Source organism: Rhinolophus sinicus, chromosome 4, assembly GCF_057876585.1.
Source record: "Rhinolophus sinicus isolate RSI-liver-muscle chromosome 4, RSI-T2T, whole genome shotgun sequence".
NCBI classification, from domain to species: domain Eukaryota; kingdom Metazoa; phylum Chordata; class Mammalia; order Chiroptera; family Rhinolophidae; genus Rhinolophus; species Rhinolophus sinicus.
Window position 1 is genome coordinate 102,546,598 of NC_142504.1, and position 25,788 is coordinate 102,572,385.

Consider the following 25,788-nt stretch of genomic DNA (forward strand, 5'->3'; position numbering starts at 1 on the left):
GACCAACTTCCTGGTTCCTAGACAGTTGTCTTTTCCCTATTTTCTCACATATCAAGAAAGACCAGGGAGCTCTCTGGGGCTCTTTCATAAGAGCATGAATTCCATTCATGTGGGTTCCATCCTCACGACCTAATCACCTCCTAAAGGCATCACTGCTAAATACCATTACATTGGTAATCCCCAATGTGTCAATGCAGGAATCTTGGGGAGACACAAATATTCAACCTGTAGCATTTTACTAGTGTATTTCATTGCAATGGAAGTCACCGCATCAGCTATCATTGGACAAATGGTAGAAATCAACTAGTAACATGATGTTGGGGATTCATCCGTGGGTGCCTAGGATATGTGTAGCACTGACACCAAAAAGTTTCTATAAAGGGCCAAATAGTAAATATTTTAGGGTCTGTGATCCAGATAGTCTCTATCAGAAATACTCAACTCTTATTATAGCACAAAAGTAAGCCATACTCAATATATAAACAAATGAGAGCATCTGTGTTTTAATAAAACTTTATAAACACTAAAGTTGATTTTCATATAACTTCATATATCACAATATAATCTTTTTCCCCCCATACCTAACCATTTAAGAATGTAAAAAAACATCAATTGCTTGAAAGCTATACAAAAGCAGGCTACAGACCAGATATGGTCAATGGGTCTTACATGAAGTATAAGCACAGAGCTTAGCACAAGAGCTTACTTTTTTCTTATGAAGTTTTGGAGGCCTCCTTTTCCATCTAGTGATCTTCAGATCCTTGCTTTCTTCATTTTGTCATGTCCCCATCGTAGTATGTGACTTCCAAAGTTGTTGTAGCAAGAGGAGAGGAAGAAGAGCAAGAGCACACATATTCTTAACTGTCTTGACCTAGAAGTGACACACATTGCACATCGATTTTCACAATTCATTGGCCAAAACTAGTCACACAGCCATAAGCTAATTACATGGGAAGTTGGGGAATACAGGGCAGCAGAGGAGATACACAGTGAGTAATGACAATCTATGCCACAGTATTAAACCAAGTAGTGGCCAATAATTTATCTTTATGGCTAACAATCAAATATATGTTAGTTTTTGCATTTCTATTTATTTTTCACTGTGAAGTTGGCTGCATATAACCTCAGGAAACTTTCCCCCAAGTAATAGTGCTGTAAAATTAATGAATATAATAGATATAGCAGAGTAAATTTAATGAAGGTGTAAGAGAATTCAATTCATTTTCATTTCTTAGATTATTTGGTAGTGTTAATATTTCTGTGTTTATTTTTATTATGCCTTATGAAATGTCAAAATCTGTGTTTTATGCTCATACGATCATAGAAATCTTCCACATTTACAGCTCACTGAAATGAGTAGAAAACATTTTCCACTGGTACCATATGTCACTTAAAATGCCCACGCAAAAATAATGTCCACTTTTACAGTTTCGTAATGCCTACATTTTCCCTATGAGTTTACTTTAAACTTAACCTTTCTTCATCAGTTGACTTCATCTCACATATCATCCCAGTGTAAAACCTTCAGTTCACATAGCTCATCTGTTTACCATTTTTAAAGTTTTTTTCTATATTGTTCTTATATAAAAATCTGCTCTCTGCTACTGTCATCACTTTCTGCCGTCCTCATCCTACATTTCATTTACATCAAATTTTTCATTTCCTTATTCTCTGAAGCCTTACTAGACTTGCCTGACCTCAGGGTACCTATTTCTAATCTTGAGTCCTTTATTGCCTTCATGGATCTGAATCATTCTATTGTTCACTGAATAATATAATTATACATTTTTGTATAATTTCTTTAAATCTTATTTCCCCATTTAGATTTTAGTCTTCCCAATGACAGGCTAATCTATTTCTTATTCAATATAAAATACATCACACAAAAGTCTCTTATTTTGATATTCATCAATATCAAAACAGAAGAGACCATAACGTATTTTAGTATTTAACATTTTTTAGAAATAAATATTATCAAATGTTATCTACACATATTGTTGAATTTGAGAGGAATTTCTTTTTATGAGTCACTTACTGGAAAATACAATCTAGAAGACAGATGGTCAATGCATTATGAGATATTCTAAAACCACTTAAAAATCATTTCATTTAAAGCTTTACTCACAAGAATAAGCCCATGCCTGTATATGCATCATTTTATGGGGAACATTTTGTAGCACTGCACAAATATTAAAGATGTAGCAGGCATGTAGTTTTCAAAATAAAGAGTTCTAAAATTAATTTGACTCTTTTCTCCATGGATTCTTTTCCCCTTCTTAGAAAATAAAGTTGTAATCAAAATTATTCATTTTTATATAGAGAGAAGACAAGAGTAACAGTGAAATGTGTCCACATGATAGCTTTTGGAAGGAGAGAAATAGCGCAAAAGGGGATGTGTAGATCAGAGTACAAGGAGGGTGAGTTAGTAGCTAAGCAACGTGCTGCAGAATCAGGGGCTGTAAATTGTAATTACACCTTTATCGGCTAGTGCTTTTCCAGCTGAAAGCTCAAAGTATACCCAGGTTAACAGCTTACTCCCAAAAGGAGTCATTCACACTCAGTTTAGTCATCTGAAAAATTAAGATGGAGTAGTGACGTACTAACAATTATACAGATAGCTTCAATATAGAAGAGAGATGAAAAGAAATTAATTCAGGATGTGAGCAAGTCTGGTGAGTCAATATTAAAATGAAACAAACAAGAAGAAATATGGGAGATACATAAAAATGCCTCTGATTTTCAAAAATTCCCTCAAATTGCTTCAGAATCTCATTTCAATGACTTCTAATGATGTCATTTCAGAAACTTTGTTTTCAAACATCTCGGGCCAATAGAAAGTAGTCTCAACTTTTTCGAAGATTAAATAAAGTTATTTTCGATTTATTTGCAACATAGACCTGCTAAGAGCAACATATTTTATACCAGAAAAGTAAATAGTGATTTTAAATATAATAAATACTTCCCATTTTAGCACATTTGTACTATAGCCAAATTAAAAAGACTGCATTTATAACAAACACAAACTAGGCAACGAGGTTAAAACTCTGGCATTGATTAGCTCCAAAACTTAGTTTCCTCGCTTATTTCCTTGATATAAATTGGGTTGATCATCTTTGCATATATTCATTCCTTTCCAACATTTAATTACTGTGAGGATGATGGAATACCTTATTTACTCAACAGTTATATATTAATAATTATATGTGATGACTTTATTGGGATGTTACTATCTGCCAAAATTAGGGATTCTTTCATCCTCTGGCCAGAGAGCACCTTGGTTCTTTTGATCATAATGAGAAGGAAATTGCAGACAACAGGAAACAGATGATCTTCAAAGTGTATCATGCTCCCCTTCTTCTCTTTTAAGAGTAATAGCCAAGGCATATTTAGGTTTCCCCCTCATTGTTACCTGGCCTTTATCTGAAGGTGGGAAACTTCATGCATTTGTATCATCTTGGACTCCAGAACTGCTGTAGATTCTCATAAATGGATTCAGAGGAAGACCAAGAATTTGCCCATTTGCCCACAAACAAATCCATGTAGGTTCAGACTACCTTCTCAGCAATTCCAGGAGACCCTTGGATCCAGTGTTGTAACATCCCTGGGCTGCGACCTCCACTCAGGTGAAATTCCACTAGATATATTACTTTACTTGGAGAAAAAGGAACAAGTCTCCATCATAGAAATCTGTAGATACATGTTTTTTAAAAATAATTCTGTAGAATTCCTAGTCAATAGAAAATCTTGCTAGAGATTTGCATATGATATTCTCCCTCCGTGGGAATATGCAGATACCTTTTACTGCAGGTCAAAGCTACTTTGCCTAGCATGTAATTATTTCTCAAATATTGCCTCAGTGGAGAAGTCTTCCCTGATCCTCGTTTATAAAATAGATCACATACCTGCCCCGTCACTTTGACTTATGACTGTACTCTGCTTTATTTTTTATAGTGCGTATTATCATCTAGAAACACATGTTTTTTGTTCATTTTCTGTCTCTCCAGAATAAAAATAAACTTCATGAGAGCAGGGACTTATCTACTGCCTAGATGAATGTTTAGTAATAGTGGGTTTTTAACATATTTAAAATAAATGGATGCACGAATGGATGGGAAGGCAGGCACTGTTTGGTCGCCCTCAAATGCATGGCAAGACCAAATGTATTCCATAGACGTTCTTATCCATGGGAAAGACTGATTAGCAAAATGACAAGGCAGGGGTCCTGATGTTAGCTTTGAAAGAGGTAGATGGTCAAGGAGAAAGAATAGGAAAGTATTCCAGAAAAAGAGAAAATTGTTTTATTTTAGATGAAAAGAAGGGATTACATGTACACGTGATACCTGATGACCAGAAGTAGCCATCAAGGTTTTTGTAAGGGAATGTTATGAGTAGGGGCTGGAAAGGTAGGTTCCTGCCAGTTTTTAAAAGACCCCTGATGCTCGACTGAGATATTTTGAGTCTTATCCTTCAGTAATGGGGAGCCACTGAAGGTTAAGGAACAAAGGGAAACAACACAAAAATTGGGTAAAGTAAGAAGATGAATTTGAAAATAGTAAGGCAGATTGGAGTTACAGGAGACCAAGGGGATGAAGAGCAGTTGAGAGCTATTTCAATGACAAATACTCAAGTGGCAAGTTTCAGATTTAAATTGTGACAAGTGGAATTTTTTTAAAGGAGAATACATACAAAAATAATGTACCTACGAAATCAAGTAAATCGATATCATTTCTTTCCAAACCCTTGGGAGAATGATGGAACCCATTATCTTCATTAAGATGCTAAATATATTTAATGTTGTAATACTTTACAATCATCATTTAAGAACTTGGAATATAAAAAAAAATTTAGAAAAACACTGACATTGAATAAAACAAGTCTTCTAGTTTATTTCAGTGATTTTTCAGCATTGTTTATAGTCTTCCTACTGTATTTAGTCAAAATGAAAACTAGAACCAGATGACTGTGTTTCCTGCATAACTTAAGTCTTGGCAAATTGTCACATAATCAGGATTAGTTCTCATATTTCTGGGTTGTTTTTGGAGGATGGATAGGATAAGACTTTAAAATCTGTTTGAGTGCTATAAACCTATGAAACTTTACAGTAAGAAAAAGAACAGAATAACAAGAGACAAACTTGATTTCTTCTGGTAAAGTCCATCTTGAATCAGAATCCTTTTTCTAGTCCAAGAAAATGAGAATGAGGAAATTTATAAGAAGATATAAAGAAAGAGTGCTTAAAATAAGATACAGAAAGAGCTTTCTCATACGTGCTGGCTAAACCCAACAACCATTTTCAATTGAACACAGAAGTCATATAGTATCTTTTAAGTCCCCTTTGATATTCTTTGAAGTCTCTTTCCTTAGTTGTCAGGATAATGAATAGTAATGTGAAGATACCTAAGGTATCTTTTTTTCAAAGAATTCACCTATACTTGCTACATAGGCCTAGTCACTGTAGTCATGAGTTTTATAGTCAAGTGGCAATGCATTTAATTTACAAATATTGAAGTGGTATTAAACTTTGTAATGCTAAATGGGACTGACATATTCCTTCCTAACAAGATCATAACAATGAAAGTATTGACTTTCACTGTAAAATTCTATTGGTGGTTAGTTCTTCAATTTTTAGGTGTTATTAGTATAAAATATTTTACTAATCTTTATATTTGTATTCCTTTTCAAAAACCAGGCAAGTAAGATAAAATGGCACAGGGCATTTTTGTCATCTTGGAGTAGCAGATTTCTTAAATAGGACACCAAAAGGATTAACTATAAAGAAAAAAAATGATTAATTGGATTATATTAAAATAAAAATTACTCTTCGAAAGATATCTGTAAAAAGTTAAAAATCAACCCACTGAAAGACAAATACTCTCTCGATATATATATATATATATATGATTTAGACATTAAATCTATGAAAAGGTACTCAACCTTAGTAGTTATTTTTTTTAAAGTGCAAGTTAAACCATAACTAGATACCACTAAATAACCACCAGAATGGTCAAGTGAAAAAGACTGATAATACCAAATGTTGGCAAGGATGTAGAGTAAACTGAAGTCTTGTACACCATAGGTGGGAGTGGAAATTGATAAAATACGACTTTTGAAAACTATTTAGCAACATCTTCTCAAGAATAACATGTAAAGCCTATAGCCAGGACTTTTACTTCTGGGTGTGTACCTAACAGAAACGTGAATGGATGTTCATTCTCCAAAAGACATGTAGGAGACTGTTCAGTGAAGCACTGTTTATATTACCCCTAAATTGGGTCATTACCCAAATGACCATCAATAGTATATTTGATAAATACATTCTGGAATATTCACTTGGTGGAAAGTATTGAGAATGAAAAATCTGAAACTATAATAAACTCAAAATCATAACATTGAGCAAAGGAGCAAGGTACAAAAAAAAATTACCAAGCATACAATTCCTTTTACATAAAATAACAAAATAGGTAAAAATAATTAGTTGTCAGATGTCAGGCTAATGGTTACCTTTTGAGGGGAGAGGGCTTCATGATCTGACTGCTGTTACTTGCTCAGCTTGTGGAAATTCATCCAACTATATACACAGAGGTTTATTTCCCTCTGCAACTAAGTGTGCAAGTGTGTGTGTGCAAAACATAACTTATGCTCAGTAAAAAGTTAAAACTATCTTAGACAAATAGGATCTGACTAAAAAATTCCAGTAAAAGATTCACAAATAGAGAAATAAAATGAGGCATGTCATTTTTCCCTTTCACCTCTCTCCTCCCCCAGTTTTACTGTCTTTCTAGAAGTAATCACATAAATGACTGGGCATCCATCCATCCCTAATCATGGCATTTGCATGCATATATGCGAGGTTTGACAATTAAGTTTGTGAACCTGTTGCAACGATGTTGCTAACCTTTTTTGAGATCAGAGGGATTATTCATCACACATTTGTACCAATTGGACAAACAGTTAACCAAGTTTGCTATTTGGAAGTGCTGAAAAGGCTACGTGAAAAAGTTAGACGAACTGAACTTTTCACCAACAATTCATGGCTCTTGCATGACGACAATGCACCAGCCCACATGGCACTGTCTGTGAGGGAGCTTTTAGCCAGTAAACAAATAACTGTATTGGAACACCCTCCCTACTCACCGGATCTGGCCCCCAGGGACTCTTTACCCAAAGAAAAAGGAAATATTGAAAGGAAAACATTTTGGTGACATTCAGGACATCGAGGGTAATATGATGACAGCTCTGATGGCCATTCCAGAAAAAGAGTTCCAAAATTGCTTTGAAGGGTGGACTAGACGCTGGCGTCGGTACATAACTTCCTATGGGGAGTACTTCAAAGGTGACTGTAGTGATATTCAGCCATGAGGTATGCAGCACTTGTTCCAGGATGAGTTCCCAAACTTAATTGTACGTGTGAATAAGAGTGTTAAATTTTAAATTGAATTGTATTTTATGTATTGTTCCTTGATCAATAACATCAAATTTCTCTTTAAAAATATTTAGCAATGTATGCCACAAATAAAGTATGACAACAAGTGACTTTCCCTACTGTCTTGTCACTTATGTATAGAATCAGTTTTTAAAATTTTTGGCAATGTGTTGGGCAAAACATGAGAACTCATTTCACTTATAATGTCCCAGATTTGCAATAAGGTTGAGCATCTTTTCATTTACCTTATTTGTGTATCTTGTTTTGGAAATTTGCTGCCCATCTAATATGACCATTTTTCTATTAAGTGGCTTGTTTTTATTTTCTTTAATTTGATTTTGTTCTCTATTAATTATAGATGTTAATCTTTACTCTGATATATAAAGTATATTTAATTTTTATATATTTAAAAATTTATATATAACTTTTATGACTTCTGGCTTTAGTGTATTTCCCAGAAAAACTCTTCAGATTCTAAAATATTGCATTATAGTTTCTTTTTAACTCATTTTTAGATTTTTAATTACTTAATCCATTTGAATTTATTTTTGTGTATGGAATGACTTATTGACATCTTTTCCCCAAATGGATGTGCCAATGCTAACTGTTGAATAATCTGTCATTTCTCAACTGATTTTGAATTCTACCTTTATCATAAATTGCATTTTCATATATACATGTCTCTGTTTTATTCTCAATTGGTCCATCATGAAATGTGTAGATTTATGCACCAATGCTATAATTTTCCAAGTTAATCTAGTTTTATGGTGTGGTTTGATAGCTAATAGGGCAAGACGAAACTAATTATTATTTTCCAAATTAGTTTGCTAATTCTTATAAAAATTCTTTTGGTGATATTTATTAGCATTACATTTGTAAATGAATATAGTGAGACTACTTATCCCTACAATATTAAATTCTTTCAACACAGGAACTTAGTTGCTTTCACTCTCTTTTTGTCTTAATCAAGGCTTCATTTATGTCTTTTAGTTCTATAGTTTTCTTTATGTAATTCTGTAGTTGTTGCTCATTTCTAGTTGGGTTTATATGTAGGCATTTTATATAGTATTGTTGCCATTATGAATATCCATCTTAAATAACTCTTGGTTATGGAAGGCTTATAGGCTTCCTTGCATAGCTTCTGAACACAGAGAGATGCACGTCGGTTCCTCGTTTTCCTGAGTGAGCCATTTCATGAATGACTTCGGGACCTTCCCACACTTACTTGACAAAAGCCACTATTCAAGCCAAATTCTACCTGAGCTCCACTTCTTTCATATGTGTATGTACATCATTGTACATTTACTTTCCATCCTTTCCTACCTCACCTCCCCTTTCCCTTTCTCTCACCATCCTGGGTTTTCCCTCCCAATAAATAAATAATCAGTATTCAAGCTTTGCCTCTGTTTACTGAGAAACCTAGGTTAGTACAGTGACCTCAAACTATTAAATCCCCATGGTTTTCAATTTTAATAACTTTAAAATGAGGGGCTTGTATTATATTAGTTCTATGATCCTTTTAAGCTCTAGTGTGCCATTATTATAATTTAATCAGCAAAAGTTTTGACCAAGGAAATATAGCACAAACGTGATCCCGATAGAACAGTCAAGATTTTTTGGGAAGATAAGGAAAATAAACTAAAGCAAACTAGGGAGAACAGATATTTGTAAATGCTGTCCTGGCCTGATAACTACTAAAGAGGAAATGATTTCATCATGATTTTCCAAAGATTTGCTGCAATTGCACTATTATAAATATAAATGTAAAAAGAAAGATGAAGTAAAATTCTTGCAAAACATGTGACTGTTGCTGACAGAGTCATTGAAATAGGGAGAGCTTCATAAATGCATCCATCCGTGCCCCGGACCAGGACATTGTATCTACTTCACTGTAGAAGGCCAGGACTCCTTAGTCATTTCTAAACAGGAAATAGTTTTTATATTAAAGAACTCCTTTACAGCACAGTGGCTTCTATGAAGATTCAATTCCCAAGATGCTGATCTAGGTTCTTTCCAGCACACATGCTCTGTAGAAGCCCCTGAGCAATGTGAGTTCAGTTTGGGGTAAGAAGGGAGACATCCTGGGAAGTCATCTAACACAAAAGTTCTAGTGGCCGTCACACAAATAATGCGGGCTTTTCAGTGGCAGTTTCAGTATGTGGATTTGAGACGTGGCTCTCCATTCTCTACACATGGTGAGGTAGTGTTCAGACACTCAAGAGGAGGAAAGGTCTTACGTGTCACCTAGTTGAGCCCTTTCACTTTACTGGTAAGGAAACAGAAGCCGAGAGAAGTGAAAGAATTTATCCAAGGTGATACACTGGACAATGAAGGACCCTAGACAAAAATTGCCTTCAACACAAATTCTTTTCTTTCCACTCCTTACAAGAAAATCTAGATAAAGCTAATGTTCAGGAAAACATACATGAATATGCTACTACACTATGCTGGGGAATTTTTTGACTTCCTATAATTAAAAAAAAGCTTCTTTGTCACCTGATGTACTTACGTTCTATAGATAAAGTTAATTATGAACTAATAATTAATTATGAATTAGTAATTAATAATAAATATTAATTCGTATACTGTTCTTGTCCCTCTGTCATCTGGAATTTTGTGAGTAAATAAATCTTTAACACTATAGAGAGAGGACAAAACAAAACCCACTGTTTAGTCTGCGTATAATATAATGAACCAGAATATAATGAGAAGTCTTTACTGCTTCCAATCTGGAAAGTGTCTTCAAGCTTAAATACAGCTTATCCATCTGCTTTCTAGTTGGTAAGTGCCACACCACACACCACCTCGTCCCACGGATCAGCGGTAACTACCCTTATGAAATCTAGTTACAAAGAAACAGAGTCATTCCTGGATGGTTTGATGTATTAGTACTATATCTTGATGTATTATGAGGTATATGTATTGTGTCTAATAGTACTTATGTTTAGGTGAGTAAATGGTGGTAACAGTGATACTATTAGAAGACCTGAATTTGTAATTCTCTGGCTTTTATTCCAATGCTAGATGAATCACAAAGTATTGAACTACCTCAAGTCTCTCTTTCCTCTATTTGGTGAATGATCAGTTCGTTCATTCAGTCTATAATAATCTCCATTTTGTGGACAGCACAGTGAGGATTCAAAGAAAAAGATGGCACAACACATGCAGTAATTTAGTGTAAAACAAACAGCAAAATAAGATAATTTTAGAAGTCATTGTATAGAAAGTAAGTATCATATGACAGGTACAGGTAAACATGCAATTATTATGGAGAGTTCATAGGAGGCAGATACATTTTCTGGCTGATGGGACGAAGCAAAAACTTTGTAAAAGAAACAATGTGAAATCTAGGCCTTGAAGAATGGGTATGATTTGATGGGTTAAACAGAGGGCATTAAGGTAAATGTTAAAAAGACACTATACATATAGAACTCACCAAAAATATATAAGGGTTTAAAAACCCATGATTGGAGAACAGGGAACAGTTCAATTTTTTAAAACTAACAGCTTGGAAAATAATCTAATTAAGGCAATTAAGGCCTGAAAGGTAAATTGGGGCCAATTTGAATAGTATTTAATAACAATGAAAGGAATTTTAATTTTATTCTGTAAGCAATGAAAATTCATTGCAGATTTATGAGCAGAAATTAATACAATTACACCTTTAAAACAGAAAACAATCTGACAGGGGTATATAAAAAATTGAGGAAGATGTAACTATAAGAAGTAGGCCAGTAAAGAAGCTACTTCAGCCTTCTAAGGTAGAAGTAAAATATGCAGAATGAATGTAGGCCCTGGTGGCAGGATACTATGAAGTTAGATATGAGAAGATATCAAACGTAAATACTGAGAAAAAAGACCGCTTAGGCCCAAGTCAAGACCTGTTCTTGGGAAATTTCCACCAGGAAGATACTGCAGGGAGAAGAACAACTAAGGAAGAAGGAGCATATAGAGTGAGCAGAGGTGAAGAGACCTGGTGGGCCTCAGATCCAAGGAAAAAGAGGGTCAGTATGTCAAAGGCGTGCGAGAGGTCGAGGAAGATAGACTGAACACACGTCATTAATATTGTGATGAAGTCATTCATAACCACCAAGAGTAAACGATCAAAAGTAGGCGGTAAGAATGTGTATGCAGTGGGGAACGCGATTTCATCCAGAAGTTTCATTCTGAATAGTAGCCATGATGTTGGTTGGTGGTATTTTCTGGGGGCAATTTGGCCACATGTTTCAAAGACCTTATATAGTAAGTTTACTTTGACCTATTTATTTTACTTTTAGGATGGCTGAAAAGATTTGTGAGCCAAGGTGAACAGAACAGGAAAAATTGGATAATAGTCAAAATGTATGCTAATGAGAAATTAGTTAATTTAGAATACATTCATATAAAATATTATATAGCCATTCAGTTGTGTCTTTTAGCAAGGGTTGGCACTTTTACTGCAAAGGTCCAAAATAGTTTTATGATACAGTCTCCATCACAGCTGTTTAACTCTGTTGTAATAGCTATAGGCAATATATGAACCAATGAGCATGGCTCTGTTCCAATAAAACTTTATTTACAAAAACAGGTGACAGGCTGGATTTGGCCTACAGGTCATGATTTGCCAATTCCTAGTATATCTGAATATTATGTAATGAATTAGAGACAATGTTACAATATTAACAAAAATAATTAACAACATGGAAAAATGACTGGCTTTAAAATGATATCTAAAATATTTCTAATTTTGTGAAATACAATATTTGTATATGTGTTTGTACACCAATCTTTAAACAGCATGTACATTTGAGCACTGGCATCACAGTGAATTTTATTATATACTCAGGGCTTATCTGTATTGTCTAGAATAACAATGTATTACTTTTTTTTGTAACCAGGGGGAAATGCTATTTTATTTGAAATTTTGTAGTGAGAGAAGTGAAATGCAGTTACATATTGAAATGCTATACTAAATAATGTTTGCAAAGTGAAAATCTATCTGGTCTTCATGAGAAATTGGAAAATTCCATCCATCCATGAATTCTGAATTAATGGTGAATAACCTGAAAAGCCTCTCTGTGAGCTACGCCTTTGGAAATCAGCAGTCATAGCATGACTAATCAGCACTTGCTCAGAGGAGCAAGGTCGAATTTGCGAAGACTGTCTCTTAACAAGATGAAAAGATGTGAGCTATGATAGATAGGAGTGGTGTTGGTCCTATGTGATGCCCAGGAACCATGCTTCTCTTTTCCCAATACCAAGCTCACCTGGCTTCAGTAGCTTTCCTGCTTTTTCTCATTTGTTCCATGTCATGATTCCAACGTGCTGCTCTAATATCTTTGCACATGCTGATTCCTCTGTGTGGAATAGGATTTTTCTTTCCTTGATTTTTCTCTCTCTCTTTTTGTACCTCTATTTTTTTAATTTTTAAAAATTTTTATTATTAGTTTTAGGTGTACAAAACAATGTAATAGTTAGACATTTATACCCCTCACAAAGTGATAACCTCCCTCCCGCAATCTACTACCCCTCTGACATCGCATACAGCCATTACATTTCCACTGATTTCTCTTTTAAGAAGATGCATATTATTTGCTACATTCAAAGGATTAATGATAGAGGTATGTAAGGTAAAAAGCATAATAATATAATCAATGCCCATAAATCCAAGAATTAGATTATTACTAATAGATTGTATGTCATGTTTCACCCCATATCTCAGAAGTGATTACTAGACTAATTATGAATTCCTTGCTTTTTATAATGTATAGCTCTATCATATTTGCTTGAATGCTTATATTGTTTAATTCTGCTACTTTTTTATCTCTATAAATACTATATCATGTTTAGTCTTCTGGGATTTATTTTTTAATTAATAATATGTTTCCAAATTTTGGTTGTATATAGGTTAAGGTTATAATTTTTACTGCTGTATATTCTTTGTGTAAATGGAGCACAGCTGGTTTGTCTAGTCTCCTTTTCATGTCTATTTAAATGCTTCACATTTTTACTACTCAAACATTGCTGCCATGAGCTTTCTTGTGGGTATCATCCCATAACAGGATTACTGGATTGCAGGGTATTTGTTTGTTTTAATTTCATTTATAATGCTAATCAGATTTTCTGTGTCTTTTGAATCAGTTTTGATAAATTACATTTTCCTAGGAATTTATACATTTCCAAGTTTGCAAATCTACTGGCATAAAGTTGGCCATAGTTTTGCTTTTATGTTTCACCTCTATCTGCCATTGTGTCTTTCTTGTTTTTATAATCTTATTGGGGCATAATTGACATACAATTAATTGTACATATTTAAAGTGTCTAATTTGGTGGGAATCTACTTCTCAAAGAGTAATTGACTAACGCTGCTAACTGTTGTGCGTTGCATTTGGGCCCAGGTCACACTTCGCACAGGCTACTCCTACCCAGATGTAGCAAGGACCAGATGTAGCAAGGAACTAAGGGAGGGCTATTCCTGCGAGATGCAGGACTCCACTGACGGGCCCAGAGAATTCCGCATCAGCTTTGCCAAAATTTCTTAGAACTACGCTCTAGTCCAAGACCTTCCTGTTTTCCATCCTGCTTCCTTTACTTTCCTGCCTCCTACCCCTGGGTCAGTTCTGCACTGTGGTCTGATGGCTCTCCCAGCCTCCTCTGCCTCCCCTCCCCATTTCTCTCACAGGTTTCCCCCCATTAGATCTGTTGCATTCTGGTCCTGTTGTGATATCTACTTCTTGAGGACAGGCCCTAACACAGTGAGTTTTGACCTATGGAAACACTGTGAAACCATCATCACAATCAAAATAATGAACATGTCCGCCACCTATCATTCCCAACAGGCCTCTTGCCCCTTTGTAATCCATCATTTCTTCTACTCTATCTCCAAGTAACCACTGCTCTGATTTCTGCAACTGTAGGTTAATTTGCATCCCTTAGCAGTTTTTATAAATGAAATCACATAATGTGTACCCTTTCTTGTTTGGCTTTTTACAAAATTCAGCATAATGACTTTCAGATTCATCTATGTTGCTGCAGGTATCGATAGGTAATTCCTTATTGCTGAATAGTATTCTACTGTATGGACATATCACTATTTGTTTATCCATTCATCTCTTCATGGACATTTGGGTTATTTTCTAGTTTCAATTATTACAACTAAAGCTATTATGAAAATTCATATAAGCCTTTTATAGTTGTCATTTTTCTTGGACAAATACTTAGAGTTGGGATGACTGGGTTATATGACAGATGCTGTGTACATTTTTCAAAAACTGATTACTATTTTATAAAGTGTTTCTAAATGGTTTTTGTGCCTTCTCTCCTTAACTTGAATCACTGTAGCCAAATATTAATTTCATTAACTTTTTCCAAAAAACAAATGCTTTTGGATTTGTTGATTCTTGATATTTCTTTCTAGTGTAAATTTGTTTTCTATTTCATCGATTTCTTCTCTAATATTTATTGCCTTTCTTAATTTTCTGCCTTTGTATTTGCTAATATATGAGCTTAGGACTATAAATTTATCTTTAAGTATGCTTTCATAGCCTCCCATATGTAGTGATTGTACATTTCTAATTATTTTTAAATATCTGTATCATTTTCATTTTTGCCCACGAATTATTGAGAAGTGTGGCTTTATTTGTCAACTGTGTAGGAATGTTTTATTTATCATTTTGTCACTGACATAAGCAGTTGCACTCTGGTCAAAGAACATGGTCTGCGTGATATTGATTCTTTACAAACTTTTGCAACTTGCTTTATGATCTTGTACATGAACAACTTTGTTCTATATTTGTATGAGAAGAAGGTTCATTCTCTGTTTTTGTCTATATCCATTAGATCAAAATTTTTATATTGTTTGAGTCTTTTTGATATCTATCTATCTATCTATCTATCTATCTATCTATCTATCTATCTATCTATCTATCTATCTATGATTCCATCGATCTGTCTATACCTGTATGGTGACATGTCTCTCAGCAGTCCTATTCTTCCTCCCTCCACCTGGTATCATCCCATAGATGACATGTCAGTGTATTTCAGAGACCCAACCATGGACATAGTGAAGGTTCCCCAGGAGGCTCTCCAACATTCATAAAGATCAGTAGCTACGAAGAGATGCTTGACAGAGGGGCACTGCCTCCCTCTTGGGCCAGTGACAGCCACTCCCATCTCTGAGGGTGCATTAGCACCTTTTGCTGCTGGTCTTTTCCTTTTTTTCTTTTTTTTAAACAACTACATTTAAAAAAAAATTTTTTTTTTAAAGATTTTATTGGGGACGGGGAACAGTGTGTATTTCCAGGACTTTATTGGGGAACAGTGTGTTTTTCCCAGGACCCATCAGCTCCAAGTCAAGTAGTTGTTTCAATCTAGTTGTGAAGAGCACAGCTCACAGTGGCCCATGTGGGGATCCAACCAGCAACCTTGTAGTTAAGTGCACCGCGCTCTAACCAACTGAACTAATCGGCTGCCCACCGCCAACTGCCCACCTGGAGCTCAGCGGCAGCTCTTTGTCTTCAATCTAAGTGTGGAGGGCGCAGCTCACTGGCCCATGTGGGAATCTAACCGCAACGTGGCTCAGAGCTCACATTCTAACCAATTGAGCCATCCCACCGCTCCTGGTCTTTTCCTTTTTAAAACATAATCTCATTTCAGAAAACCTGCTGGATTGAAAAGTGGACAAAAATGCAGTAGACAATTGAATCACAATTTGTGGGCCCAAGAAAGCAATTTTTCTTTCGTTGAGGCAAAATTACTCTGGTTCAGCTTTCTAATGACCAGCATGGCTCCCTCTCTCTGCAGTTCTTCCCCAACCACAGTCATAGCTGCTTGACCCACACATGACTTGAGATTAATCCAGCTGATTGATTTCTGGATACTTCGATTTTAAAAAGCATCAGTGCCCCTCACTGTTGGGCTCAAGGCTGACCCTCAGCCTCTAGGTCTGTACTTTTTCTATGAGAAAATCCCTCCTTGAGTGTTCCATGGAGACAGTCTTACTTTAATCTTTGATCTTCGCTCTCTCTCTCCCCTCTTGGCCTCTGCACCTCTGAGTCTCAGCTTTATTGGCATACCTTGTTATTGGCCAGTAATACCTTGCTACTGGCTGTCATACGTAACCTATTCAGTCTGAAAGCCCAGACCACCAGCCCCCTCCTTGCTCGGGAAGACAATGGCTCTTGGATGCTGGACCATTTTCCTGCTGACTCCCTGACAATGTGAGGCTTTGATCCAGGGCCTGCAGTACCCACCTACTTGCCCTCCCTCTCCTTACCTGTGTTAGTATCTGTATTTACTCTGCTAACAAATCTTACTGGAGTTGACTTTCTAAATTCTGGTCCCTTCTGAACCATTCTGCCTACTGCCAACCAAACTCTATATATTCGGGTGGGAGTTGGAGGGAAGAAACCACTGCTGAATTCTCAAACCCAGTCCCTCAGCTCAATACCATACCCGTAATGTCAAAACATAGAAGCCCCTAGCAAAAACGGCACATCTTAACTTACAGTGTTCACTCTCTTATAGCAAATATTAGATGTACATATATTTGTTTGATTACATACAGTTTTTTTTCATACAATATCTTTTCTTTACATTTAAATTATAAGTTCCTTACAGGCAAATGTATAGCAGTTAACAGTCCCTTAAATAAAACAGTTGCTCAAAGAGATCTGATAATTGAACTTAATCAGTTAAGAGTTAATTTCTGTACTTATTTTCTTTAGTGTAATTTGTCAGCTTAGTGTCCAGTTTATTCTTTTCACGAATATTTGCTGAGGACCTACTATGTGCTGAGCAATCTTTTAGGCTATAAAAGTGTTACTCTATAAAAGTAAATACAGCACATTCCCTCACAGAGATTATGTTGCAGTTAGACAACATATTTAAAAATATGGGGCGGCTGGTTAGCTCAGTGGGTTAGTGCCATGCTCATAACACCAGGGTTGCCAGTTCGATCCCCACATGGGCCAGTGTGAGCTGCGCCCTCCACAACTAGATTGAAACAACTACTTGACTTAGAGCTGAGGGGTCCTGGAAAAACACACTTAAAATAAATTTTAAAAAGTTTGAAAAAAAGAAAAAGAAAAAGAAACACGAATATTATGTGGGAAAAGGTGCTACAAAGGAAAAGAGTGAAGCAAATAAATAAAAATGAAAGGAAGTGGTATATGGAGTCTGGTATATTTTGCCTTTTAGAGAAAAAGCTTCTGAAATTCTATTTTTGTTTGTTCTTGCATTTATTTTGAGGTTTTTGAACCAAATATGCCAAGCATGGGGTTTTTAGACCTTTAACACTTTTTGCAAATGTAAGAAAAGATGTTTCAAACTTTAAAAAATCCCCTACTTCTTTATTCCTTTTTCGCTTTACTTTTTAAATTTGTGTGTGTGGGGTGGTTGTGGAAGAAAATAAACAGATTAGTCAATATAGTAGATGTGCGAATTAGTTTTCTTTCTAAATGCCTTCTGGCTTTAACATTTTCAAAAGTACCATTTATTTAACGGACAAGATCATCCATAATCCTTTTTGGTTTCACCAGCAGTGTCTGGAAACATTAGCAGACCCTGTTTACCAATTAGTTTTCCCAAACTCAAGCCCCACTACCTTGATGCTTAACAAGCATCCCTGAAACACTTGGTGACACCCCTCAGAAATGTCACCGGAAATAGGCTTCTCGGAGTTACCTTGTGCGTTAACCTGCAGCAGGCGCTAGGACCGCCCAGACGCCCATAGGCAGCCACTCTTCGCAGCCTGTCAGCGGGACTGAGCCGCCTTTGCTGTTACACAAGAGAGCAAGCAGCAGCTGTAGCAGCTCAGCATCCTTCCCCCTTCCGGTCGATTGGAAGGTATTTACTTGCTATTTACCATTCAGATTTTGTACACCGTCAGTGCGCCTTTAGTGTTCACTTAATCTGATGCTCTGGAATGCTGTCCAGTACTTGTTGGGTTACTATATTATTTTATGTTAATTTCCACAGCTGATGGAAGCAACAGTGCTATAAAGAAATGGGCTAGATTCCCCAGAGGCTGAAATCTGGAGGCATTTGGAGGTGTAAGTACATCGGTCACAGATCTCTAACGTGCTGGTTTTGTTAGTTGTGTTTCTTGACCTTCCTCTTCCTCATTGAAAGAGCCAATGTAAGATTCCATTTGCATATTTCATTCATGAAGGAAAAGCACCAAGACAGTGACAGAAACCACTAATGATGGGCCTGAAACTCTACTTTGGAGTGGCAGTGGTTCCCTCCTCTAGCCTGTGGGTTTGCAAGAGGAGAAGCTGGATTTGCAGCAGAGTTTTGATGGGAAAGAGATTTTGCTCAGGGCTGCAGATGGCTTGCTTCTTTGCTTTCTGTTTTCTGTGTTCAAAGCTCAAAGATTGTCCTTTCTAATCAGTGCTGTGGTGCAGTGTAAGAATCTTTTTATGCTTTCTTTATTTCTATGTTCCAAATACTCTTACCGTAAATGTGGGCTGCCAGAAAGCTGTGAAACCATTCTGTACCTCTCAGTGTAAAGCCATTGAAGAAAAACTCTAGTTTGCTTTCTCTTGGCCATACTATACTCAATACTACAATTAGTAGATTACACACAGAAACAATAATCTAAGATCTCCTTTCCTGTTCAAGAATATATTTGGTTATGTGTGATAAGGGAGTAGTTTATTAGAAAACCCAAATGCAGATGACTCTATAGAAAAAAATCAGACATTCTCAATTTGAATCAATTGAAATCATACAAATCAATTGAAAATGCTTTTTTAGCGCCTTGATGCCAATTTCATGTATTAAATGTCTTTGTAAACTTTAAAGCTTTGTCAAATTGTTAGGTTAGATTATTACCTTAGAAATTAGATCAAATTTAGGTATTTTATATAAAATGTAATAGGTAAACATACTTAAAAATGAATAATATGTTGAGCCTTATTTATGGTCAATTTATAGGAAAGTTTAAGATATTAATTTATTTCAGAGAAGAAAATACCAAACTGAGACTCAGAGCAAGGCATCAATATTGAAAACGTGACTTTAATGAAAAGCATTTTAACAATAATTTTTAAAATACTTTAAATGTTTCAAAATTTATTTTAAGTATAGTATATTTGATTTATCCTAAATGAGATTTCAAATTGTTTAAATATTAAACTTTTGAACATATACCTATAATTCTCCTAAAACTCTATTTTGCAGAAGAAAGAGGACACAGGAGATGAGGGAGGGAGGGTTAGTCTTATTTTATTGTTCTATACTTTTAATATTTTGAACACTCTGATTGAATATTTACCATGTAAATATGCTACTTATATTTTAAAATACGTAACAAAAATCACAAATGACTTCAACAATTAATTTGCAGCATCTCTAAATACAAATGATAGAAGTATATAAAAATGTATTAAGATAGCTATATATCTTCAGCAAGGAAAATCTTTTCTGAAGACAATGCCTTCCTTCTGGAGGAAGGGAGGGAAATCAGATTGGGGGTAATAATAGTCTTTCAATATTTTGTAAAGCAAAAGTAATTTTCTACATTTATTTTTTAGTTGGTATAACAACATACTACAACTCCATGAACTTTCTGTTAACAAAGTTTCTCCCTCTCTCTTCTTTTAAAAAATGTTTCCATAATCCAAGTCTGGAAAGATGAGTCAATTCTTCAAATTAATACTTAGTTTTGAAAATTTTTGCCCAACGTATAATTTGCAGCTTTAGGTTTCAGTTTTATGTCATACTCATTATACATGTCTCATCACAAATAATTTAAAAATAACGTCATTATATGTTGATTCTAGAGATTCATTGAATTTGATAGTGATGGGGGGAAACAAATCCCAAGAACGTAGATCATATTCAGAATTTGATATTCTCAGAATATGAACTTTCTTCTGGAATTTAAGTCCTAAAATTAGTCCACTGGCTGGAACTACTTGACCAAAGACAGTGGGAAGAATGCACAGCAGTAGCCCGGCGTTGCTGGCAAACAAGTGGGGCTTAAACTGAGGCGAAAATGCAAAAGGTAAAACTAATTTGTTAAAGTGTGAAAGTAGTGATTATCTGGTGATTTTAATCCCTGAGGATAATCCCCTTAGGCCTTGAAAAGTCTCTCACTGCCCAGGAGATCTAGGCGAATATCATTATTATCTGGATTTAACGGACAATAGTAAAGTAGATAGCTCTACAAAATTAATGTTAACATACATATTTTTATTTAAAAAGAGATTCAGCAAATAGCCAGTCTGGTCACATGGGTTTCCCCCTCAGCAGTATTTTTTTTCCCCCCCAAAGAACAATATATTTCACATGAATAGGGTGCTTAGTAAAACATTTAAGAAGGAGGTGGGAAAAGACAGCTTTTACATTTTTTAAAATAGTTTCAGGTATACAAAACAGTGTGACAGTTAGACATTTACACCCCTCAAAAAGTGATAACCCCACCACCCCAATCTACTACCCCTCTGACATCATTTATAGCTGTTACAATTTCACTGATTCTGTTCCCTATGCTGTACTCCACATCCTGTGACGATATATATTAAATTATAGTTGACATTCATTGCTCTTCAGCTTCAGGTGTACAGTTCCGTGATCAGGCATCTACACTGTCCCTGAGGTGGTCTCCCAAATGGGACAAGTGTCCATCAGATACCCTACAAAATCTTTACAACATTATCAATTATGTTCCCCAAAATGTCTTTCGTATCCCCATGGCAATCTTATGGTTACTGATTGTGCTTTCTAATCCCCTTACCTTCCCCCTCATCCTCACCCCCTCCCATCTAGCAACCCTCAGTTTTCCCCTATGTCTCTGAGACTGTTTCTGATTATTTTTTTCATTTATTCTATTCTTTAGATTCCACATATAAGTGAGATCATATGGTATTTGTCTTTCTCCATCTGACTTACTTCACTTAGCATAATGCTTTCTAGGTCCATCCATATCATTGCAAATGGTAAGATTTTATTCTTTATGGCCGAGTAATACTCCATTGTATAAATATACCACAATTTCTTAATCCAGTCATCTACCGATGAGCATTTTGGTTGTTCCCATGTCTTGGCTGTTGTGAATAGTGCTGCAATAAACATAGGGGTACATAAATGTTTTCGAATTAGTCATGTGGAGAAAAGGGAACCCTCGTGCACTGTTGGTGGAATTGCAGATTGGCGCAGCCACTATGGAAATCAGCTTTTACATTCTTAAATCACGTGGAAGGAGCTAATGTGAAGGGAGAAAAGGAACATCAGCAAAACTTGTGCTAGCACTTCAGTTTACTTTTATTTTTGTTTTCTGAGCACCTCTGCTTTCAATAAAAAAGATGTCTCCTAGTAGAAGTCCCAGAAAATTCAATAAGGCAGCTGCATTTTCATGGTAAGCCTGTGGGAAGCCTTTAGTGTTTGTTGAGGAATAAAGAAACAAAAATAAAGAAATGACAAACAATCATTGATTTGTCCTGAATCAATGCTAACATGAGTTTTTAAAAATCTGTTGGTCGCATATACAAGCATGACTCCACAATAAATAGGAGTTATATCTAAGGAGAATTTCTTAGAAATCTAATTATGATTTTCTCTTCTTAAATAAAAGACTTCAAGGGAAGGGAAAGGGAGCATAATAGGGGTATGCCATGTCCACATCAATTATGGTTGTGTGAACCAGAAGGGATAAGTTATGTATTTTCTTTTTTTGAAGTTTAGCAAAAGGGGTAAACTATTATTCATATCATTTTGGGAAGAAGGTTTTCTCGAAAGCAACAATCTTGTCTCCTGAAATTGATTTTACTTATTAAGAAATAAGTTTGTAGGTACAGCAGAAAGCTTTTAAATATATGAGAGTCAGACTTTGAGTATAAAAGGCCAATTAACAATATGAAATGTGTGCCATGCATTATTGATAAGCAAATGTATCCAAAACATTGTTTTAATTGTCCTTCCTGGTTCACATAACTATAACTGATGTGAACAAGAGACACCACTAATATACTCTTATTCCCTTCCACTTATGTCTTTGATTGAAGAAGGAAGAAGTTAAGACCTCAAAGGAAACTGTTGATAAATATTAATCATGACTCCATAGATATTTAAGTTGCAAATAAGCTTTGCTATTCCCAAAAATATAGTGTAATAATTATAGTCTGCCCTTTGGAATCAGTGAAAAATTATTTTAAAATTGTTATTTAACTTATTACAAATTAAATGAACCAGAATATATCTGATAGGTACTAAAAATTAGAGGAGAGTGCTATGATAAAGAATGATTTGGTGGCTTTTTTTGTGATTGTGTGTGTGTGTGTGTGTGTGTGTGTGTGTGTGAAAAAGTGACACATCATCAGAAATCTGACTGCAAGAGGCAGCTAAGTAGTGAGTGGCAGTGTGCTATGATAGAAAGAGGGCAGACTTTGTGCTAATGTGCTGCACTTTAAATCCATCCTGTGTCACTCCTAAACCTTGAAATTTTGAGCATTTCATTCCCTTCATAAAACTTTACAGAGTTTTGAGAATAATGAGCTTTTCTTTAAGATAAAATGTGGAGTGTCCATGACAATATTTCAAGTGTCCATGGCCATAATGACTTATAGAGTGTTGCCTTAACTTTATGAATTTACTCCTTTGAATAGTAGTCAAATAAAAAAACATTGACCTATTTTGTCACTCCTGTGCCCCTTTCCTTAAATTCTTTTGATGATTCTATATCACACATGTTGAGGGAGAAAAGGCAGCCACTCCCATAGACGGCAGAAAGAGAGAGTATTGTTCCTGAATCTTTTAAAGGCCGTGTCTCAATTAGGAGTTGTGTTAGATGCAGTCATGGTAGATTTGTGATTGTCTCCTCAGAATGCACCGACATGATGGTGAGTGGGGATCAATTAAGGTGTCCCTTCCAGAAAATGCTGGACTGAGATGACCACCTCCAAGGAGGTTAGACACATGTCCTCTGGCAGGACTGCTTACTAAACTTGGTCTGTCAAACAACTTGGTCTGTCAAACAACTTCTTGAAATGTTCGGTGAGATGAACATGGCTCTTCCTACTGCCCAGCACAAGGTTCAGGCTCAAGTTCAAGAAGCAAGTTCATTGATGAAGGAGGTAGTTCATTGATATTTGTAATGACTCACATCTAAACACTTTTGGAATTTTGTCATCTCATCAGTGTGCAGCCATAAAGTATATGCCTGCCCACAAACAACCAAGTGTATTCCATACCAGAATATTTAAAAAAAAAAAAATTAAGTGGAAAATTTGCTATGGGTTGCCTTTTAAATATTTGCCGCCTATTGATCTTCACAATGCAGTGATCAGAGGGGCAAAATGATTCAACAGTGTTTGTCCCAGTTACTTCAAAGGAAAATATTAATCCAGGATCATCAGCTAAATGTTCTTGAAGCTACTTGATCAGACAGAATCCAAAATAGAAAACTAAAACAAAAGCATGAAAGACACTGGCATTGAAAAGAGGCCTGGTTGGTGGTGGTGGTGGTGGAGGCAAGTCCCTGGTAGATCTAGATTTCATTTGGCCTAGTTCCTGACCTTGTAGGAGAAAAAGGAATCTTCCAGAGAGGCAGCCATAGACAAACTGTCAAACTCAGACTAAAATCTCTCTTTGTGCAAAACCAGGAAAGAGCAAAGGCCTTTGACGAGGTGACAAAAGCAGTGGAGAGGGTCAGGTAAGGAAGTAAAATTTAAGTTCATGAGACTTAGTGCTGCTAGTATTAAAATATATCTACAGCTCTGTCATGCTGCATGTGACCTTGGAAATGTAACTTGATCTATTTAGGTCTCAGTTTCTTTATTTCAATGTATTGAACTTTAGTAATAAATTAATATCATTAAATGAGGAATAAATGCAATACATGAATAACAGGTAGATAATTACTAAAGTTGGAGTGGCAATAATCATAGTAGGCAAATAGATTTTAAAGCAGAATTAGGATTTAAACGGGTTGTTAAATAATGATGAAGCATACAATTCACAAGAAAAATATCTATCCCTAACCTGTAAGTACCTAATAACACAACCTAAAATAGTATAAACTCATAAAAAGCAGAGAAATTGACAAATCCACAGTGACAATGAGAGACTTTACCAAAATTCTTTCAGAAAATTAGGATAGAGAATTTGAACAATGCAATTTATAATCCCAATCTAAAGGTTTTATATGACACCTGCAACCAATAAAATTATTCTTTTTAAATCTATGTAAACATTCTTTTTATGCATAAAAATTTACTAACAATACAAAGCACATATTGTTAGTTTGCTAACAATACAAATGACAGATCAATACCACACAGTTAATATTACTTAATAAGAAATGTATGCAGTTCAAATTAGCCATCTACAAAACAAAAGATAATATAATCCAGACTTGAAAATTTTAAAAATAGTGTCTAATCTTAAACATAGTTATTAATAAAAACAATAGTTATTAATTCTTGTTTGATCCCATTAAAAACTTCACTTTTATCCATGCATCTCATGGGATTATTTCTGACAAGGTATATTTTTTACCTTCTACCCAGGGTACTGTGTAAGGGTTTAGATAAAACAACCCGATTTCTGAACTGAGCACCCTTGAAATTTTCCCATTCAATCACATCTTCATGATAACCAAATAAATAATTGGTTTTTAGTAAATCTGTGATTCTGATTCTGAAGCCAAATTTCTGCTGGGCCTATTCTCATAACTATTATGCCCTGTGGATAAATCTCATTTTCAAGGTTAGAATTAACTCATCACTGGATTTAAGATGGTCTATATTGCAATATCCTTTATTTTCTTAGTACAGAAAATATTTTAATCACTGCATAAAATAAGTACCAAAAGAATTCATTATTGATGGAATACCAAAATGGTTTATCTGCATTATGAATATTGTAGGCGTTATATTTTTATCTAAACTGTTTTAATTATTATCTTGCCTTTCTCTTTTATAAACTATTTTTTAAAAACCTTAGAATAAAGAACTCTTCATGATCCTTAATACACTATTCCACTGCCCTTCTTTATAACATTTTAGTTATTTACAATTTTCCATTTGTCTAAATTCAAACTAGATCAAAATTCCATTTCAAATCTATAGTAACTTTGCTCTCTGAAAAGGGTGGGAAGATTTGATATCCGAGCTTTGTATATGCTCTCTGATAAAGAATGACCTTATTTTTATGCCTTGACAAAAAACAAACAAAACAACTCTAGGAAAGATATAAATTTTGTATCATTCTCTGTGTGTGTCAAAAGTTATCTATCTGTAGAACAAATGGCTCAGTTAAAGACCAATTGCTCCTGGCAACATGATCATTTCATTTAAATGATGCTTTTTCATTTTGAATGGACCCCTTTAGTTGTTACTGCAGTGAAAGACTTAGTATATTCCAAGTCTGTTCGAGTTCTTTTC

At 35.2% G+C, this 25,788-nt stretch overlaps 1 protein-coding gene across 1 annotated transcript in view; it reads left to right on the forward strand.

Moving 5' to 3' along the window:
• Positions 1 to 18,127: 18,127 nt before the first annotated feature.
• Positions 18,128 to 25,788, forward strand: part of RAB27B (RAB27B, member RAS oncogene family) — a 127,174-nt gene continuing 119,513 nt past the window's right edge. Inside the window, exons 1-2 of the mRNA XM_019721990.3 lie at positions 18,128 to 18,247; positions 18,380 to 18,453. The gene's annotated coding sequence lies outside the window, so the exon portion shown is untranslated. The remainder of the gene's footprint in view (positions 18,248 to 18,379; positions 18,454 to 25,788) is intronic.